The sequence below is a fragment of the Galeopterus variegatus genome, unplaced genomic scaffold, assembly GCF_000696425.1.
Source record: "Galeopterus variegatus unplaced genomic scaffold, G_variegatus-3.0.2 Scaffold892, whole genome shotgun sequence".
Taxonomy (NCBI): domain Eukaryota; kingdom Metazoa; phylum Chordata; class Mammalia; order Dermoptera; family Cynocephalidae; genus Galeopterus; species Galeopterus variegatus.
In genome coordinates, this window is record NW_007727003.1 from 29,223 (window position 1) to 35,222 (window position 6,000).

Sequence of the window (6,000 nt, forward strand, 5' to 3'; positions counted from 1 at the left end):
TTTTATTTTAAATCATGAGCTCATCTTCAAAAAGAGTAGTTTTCGGGCCGGCCCGGTGGCGCACTAGAGAGTGCACCGCTTGGGAGCGTGGCGGCGCTCCTGCCGAGGGTTTGGATCCCATGTGGTGACCAGTTCCCGCTCACTGGCTGAGCGTGGCGCGGGTGCAACACTGAGGGTTGCGATCCCGTTGCCGGTCCCCGGTACGGGCGTGACACCGAGGGTTGTGATCCCATTACCGGCCAGTAAAAAAGACAAAAAGGAAAAAAAACAAGGAGTAGTTTTCTATGGAGGGATCTCAGGTCCTGGGATCTGTGAACAATCCTGGGGCAACTTCAAATTCCTTTGCTATGATCCTACAGATTTCATTGGTTTCAGAAGCATTTTATAATATATCTTGACTGTATTGTCATACTCCCGGATTGTGCAATGAAGAGGTCATGTAAACTGAGCTAACTTGGGGAGGGCAGGCACAGTGATTTCCCTCTGTTAACTTTTTCTAACCATGTTCTCACGAGGCTGTCAAGTTTCCTTGTGGTATCTCTGGGCTGCAGGAAAGAGGAATTTCCTTTTCTCTTTTATGAACTGATAACTCCGGCTTTACGTGAGTGGTTCATTTCCAGTTCCCTGCCATGCAAAAATTTTAGGTCTCATCAACCAACCCTCTTGCACCATTAAAATCCCATCATCCTAGCATTTGCCACATTCTCATACTCCTGAAAGTACTCAACTTTGGCTCCCAGCTCCCTCTAAGATTTTGTGGTTCCTCTTTATTTCTGGCATCTGAGAACTTTGCTTTCTTGCTTTATACAGGGCTCACACTTTAAGTAAAATTTTATTTATAAGTATTTGTTTTTATTGGAAGGAAAAATTATACATTCCAATTCAAATCACTGTATTGTCCACAAGTTCCAGAAAGATCTTTCTAAAATGCCAAATGTATTATACTATTACCCTATTTAAAGTGCTTCAATGTTGTTTTACTGACCTTAAGATAAAGTCCAGAGTCCCTCACCTGGGAAATAGTAGAGCAGAGCAGCTTAGAGCATGGCTTCAAGAGTCAGAATGAGCTGAATTTGTATCTACATATGCATTCCTAACTATGTTACTTTGGACAAATTGATGTCTTAGGCAGTTTTCTCATCTGTAAAATAGCTTTAATTCTAGCAACCACTTGATAGGGTTGCTGTGAACTTTAGACAAGGTTGTGATCACCCTGCAAAAGTGGGATGGACCTCCACTTGAAATTTGGTTCAGATATTGAGATTGATGATGCCAAAAATGCACCAAGAGGATATGAAAAGGTTCATTACTCACATAATGAGTATTTCTGGGGAGAGAAGGGCAGGCTCCGAGCAGGTCCAAAAATGGCTTGAAAGAGCAGGGGAAAGATACTTGCTTGGCTTTCGTATGATTTGAGGGGTGAGGCTGGTGTGAGGATTCAGACTTTTAATTACAGACAACACACTTAAAACACAAAGCATGGAGCCTGCTATATCACAGGCACTCAATAAATGTTGGTTATCACAATATGTTGTTATCATGGCTTACAAAGATTTCATGACCTTGGTAATGCCATTTCTCTCTGTTATCCTTCTCATTCTGTACTCCAGCCCTACTTCAATCTATTTTTTTTTTCATTTCATTATTTATTTAGATGTTTAAGTGCTCACTCTAAATTTTTCCAAGCTGGTGAACACTGGCAGATTATTCACCCCACAGAACTATAACCACACATTCCCAGACAGTATAAATAGATGGTTGAACTAACATTAATACACATCACCATTTTATCAATTACATAATAAAACAAATTGTCAAGTATCCAAATATTAAGTTACACAGCTCAGTTGGATTCTTAAAGATAGCATGGTCTCCATGTCTAGCATCTTGTTTCGTCTATCTGCAAGAATTTCCATCCCTGCCCCATTCACAGCTAATTCTCACTGTATCTTCAGGTTTCAGCGTAAGTAGCATTTCTTCCCAGAGGTCTTTTCTCACTCTTCAACTTGTTTACATTCCCAGCTCTGCTCTCCCATACACATATATTGTTGTACTAATTTGTTTATTTGGACTTTTCTCATCTACTTTTCCATCCACTTCCCATGGTGACTTGATCTCTCAAATCTAGCACAGCACCTGATACTTAGTAGATGCTCAATAAACACTTGTTGAGTGAAGGAGTAACTCCTTTAATCCTCTTAATACTGTAAGTCAGGTATTATCCCTACTTTGCAAATAAGAAGGTGTAAGTTCACAGAAGTTAAATAATATACTTAGTGCCATAAATATATTACATAATATCTCAAAAATTCAGATCCAGATTTTCCAACCTTTCCTTTCATTAAACAGCATGTCTTTTATCTCTTACTGGCTCCATTATAATTAAGGTAGATAAAGTAGAGATAAAATGGATTCCCACCTATGTAGTGGGATTTCAGAGATGTAGGAAGAGCCTTCTTATTAACCTGCCCCCTAACCAAGAACAGATACCAACCTTTTAGTCTAGAAGTTTATCCATTAGTTCATATTAACCTACACGAGTGCCCCTTGGTATGGAGAATACAATGATTAATTTCAGTTAGCAAAGTTTCTAGGTTTTTATTCATCCCTTCAGCATGACTCCCAAAGACCTATACACTCTTGCTGCAACCTACCTGTGCAGCCTTGTCTCTAGCCAGTCTACCCACTGCCTCCTGCATTGCTCGTTGCCCTTATCCATTCCTGTGTCTTTGCCCTCACCCTTCCCTCTGCCTGGTATTTTTCTCTGCTTTCTTCATCTGGACAAACAACTCATAATTTGAGAAGACAACTCAAATAGTCTCTCATGTGTGAAAAGTTTCCTGATTCCCCCAGGAAAAGTTGACTTGATTCTTATTCTTCTGGGTGTTTATAGAACTTAATAAGCAACATTGTTACAGAGTCACAGCCATCACACTGGACTTACTAGTTCACGTATCATTTTCCCCCAGCAGAATATGAGTCCTTCAAAGTCAGGGACCGTGAGTTGCTCATTGCTGTGCCCTAAGCAAAATACAGTAGATAATCAATACGTAATTATGAAAATGTGAATGAATAAAGAAATGCATCCAAGTGAACTTTCATTAAGAAGGAGAAAGAAAGAGTATGAGAACACCAGGGCCCAGTGGGAGTTTCATGGGAAAGGCTTATGGTGAAGGGTTATCTTGCTGCTGTAAAGATATATTCCAAAAGAAAAGTTCCTTTTTCTGCCTTTGGAAGGGTGTATGTGACCTTGGGATGCCTGGAACTACCACATCCTTCTTGTGACCATAAAGAGAACCATCCAACAAGCTGAGGACAGCAAAGCAAGTAGATGAAACAATCTTGGATTCTTCTTGGTGGCATCAACAAAGGCTCGAAACCAACACAGTTTTCTTCTTGGAGAATGATCCTCATCCTGTGTCCAGCCGGATAGCTTGTGTTCCACAAGAAGGCACTTCCCTGGCCAGAGAAGGAAGAGGCAAATTCTATCAGTCACTGGGATTCCATGTCTGTGTCTAGATCACCAGCTATTGCTTTCATGTGAAAGTCAGCCTTTGATGATCAAAGGAGAAAAGCAACTGAACCTCTCTGTATGCACCACATGAGGGCAAAGGGAGTCAAACCAGCCCAAGGAGAAGCCGAGAGGAAAAGGAGGCAGAGATGACGAGGAACACTGCTTGCTCCTGTTGGCTCTGCACTTCACCCACACTGTTCTGTTCTTTTCTTGTCCTCCAGGACTTGGGCAATGTGTCCTCCATACTGATTGTGGGCTAGAAATACACCATTCCAGGTTGGGATTTCCCCATAAAGTAATGAGGTATTGTCAAGTTGCTTATAGAAAAACCTGTGTTTTTGTACAGGCGAACAGCCAAAAAGGCCTAACTTCTCTCTAAGACTGTCTAGAGTAATAGGTCTAAATGTGTGTGGTCTAAATGTGTGTCTAAATGATAGCCACTCTCCTTTTTGGCTCTAACAAAGGCTATGGGCTGTATAATAAACTGGTTAGGAGCCCAGAGTCAGGAGCCAGACTGCCTGGGTTCAAATTCCATTTCTACCACTTACTTGCTGGGTGAACTTGGGAACATTACTTAACTGCTCTATGCCTCAGTTTCCTCTGCAAAATGGCAACATGTTGCTTTGTGTTGCTTCACCCCCCACGGATTTGTCACCCCACTTCCCCTGGGTGACAGAGATGCAAAGGATTACTCAAAGTCTATCTCTACTGAGCAGTGAGAGGCCCCGAAGTGGTTAATCTCCTGATGGAACGCTTAAGCAAGAGGCATCCCTTCCTTGGAAAATTAACACCAAATTGGGGTTCTCTTCCTGCATTTACTTCCCAGACCAGGAAGTTACAGGAAGAGACCTAGGTGGGGTTATAGTTTAACAGTATAGGCTGGTAACTTTCAGTGAAACAAGCCAGATGACATTCCAGTAAGGCAATTAAGTGGTCCTATCAACAACAGTTTGATTTTAGCAAACATTCCTTCTTAACAGCAATTTCTCAGTATCTTTACATAACAATCAGTAACTAGTCTGTCCTTGAGCCAGCAACCTGCTGTGCCACAATCCTTATCTTGCAACAGAGACTTATAGCCTGAAGAAAATTTCCTGTCCTTGCAAGGTCAATATTTGAAACTGCAAGACTTTGGAAAACCAGGCCCTGTGAAGTACATGTGCTTTATAGTATATTCCACAGCAATGATAGTAGTACTTACCTCCAAAGGAAGCACTGAGGTCTAAAAGCACTCAGTTCAACAGCTGGCAAGGATGTAAATATTATCTGCTATTACCATGTCTTTCTCTCCAAAAAATATATTTTGAGTTTCCGAATCCTATCAATGGTCCCCTCGTGAACTACAGCTTCAAAGTGAGCATCCTGAGGATATTTTATTTCTCTTATCTTACTCCTTCTCTTCCTCCTGACCCAGAAAGACAGCATAGCATGGTGGCTAAGAGACTGGACACTGAAGAACCATTACCTGGATTAAAATCCTTGCTTCACCCCCTAAATGACCTTGTGAAATTTACTTAATCTTTGGTGCCACAGTTTCCTTATCTATGAAATGAGGATGGTAATGATAACAATCATACCTCATGGGGATGTTGTGAGTATTACACAAGCTAATGCATGTAAAGCTCTTATAAGAGTGCCTAGCATATTGTAATAAGTCATTGAATGTTAGCTGTTGTTGTTATCAATTCTACATCCTGCAAGCATTTACCATGTGCCTATCTAGTGCTAAGCACTGTTAGACACCAGTCACCATTAAAATGATCCCTATTTTCAAGGAGCTTAAGAGTTTCCTTGTTAAGATCTGCAGAGACCACACGCCCTGTGGTGCCAGCGCATGACCCAGCAGGTAGGCCTCACCTCCGCTGCTCGACTCTATCCCCAGCCTGGCCAAGTGCATGCTGACCAGAGAGGCACCTCCCTGGAGAGGCCCAAGACCTGAGGTGACCGTGCACATGAGGCACCAGTGGGCAACCAAGCAGACACTGAGGCAGCCATGCCAAACTAGCAGCCCAGGAGCATCCTAGCTGGACAATAGTGTCAAACCAGTGGACCATGAAATCCCCTGCCACAATAACTAAACATCAAAGTAAAGATACCAGAAATATGAAAAATCAAGAAAGTACACCACCAAAGGGTAATAACTCTCAAGCTCTAGATCCTATAGAAGAAGAAACCCTTGAAATGTCTGACAAGGAATTTCAAGTGATAATTCTAAGGAAACTAAATGAGATACAAGAAAATTCAGCTAGACAAAAAGATGAAATGAGGAAAAGTATACAGGACCTGAAAGAAGAAATGTACGTGGAAATCAATGCCCTGAAAAAGAATGTAGCAGAGCCTACCAAGCTGAAGAATTCATTCAATGAAATAAAAAACACAACAGAGTGTTTAACCAGCAGGCTTGCAGAAGCAGAAGAGAGAACTTCTGACCTTGAAGATGGGCTGTTTGAAATAACACTGGCAGACAAAAAAAAAAGAATTAAAAA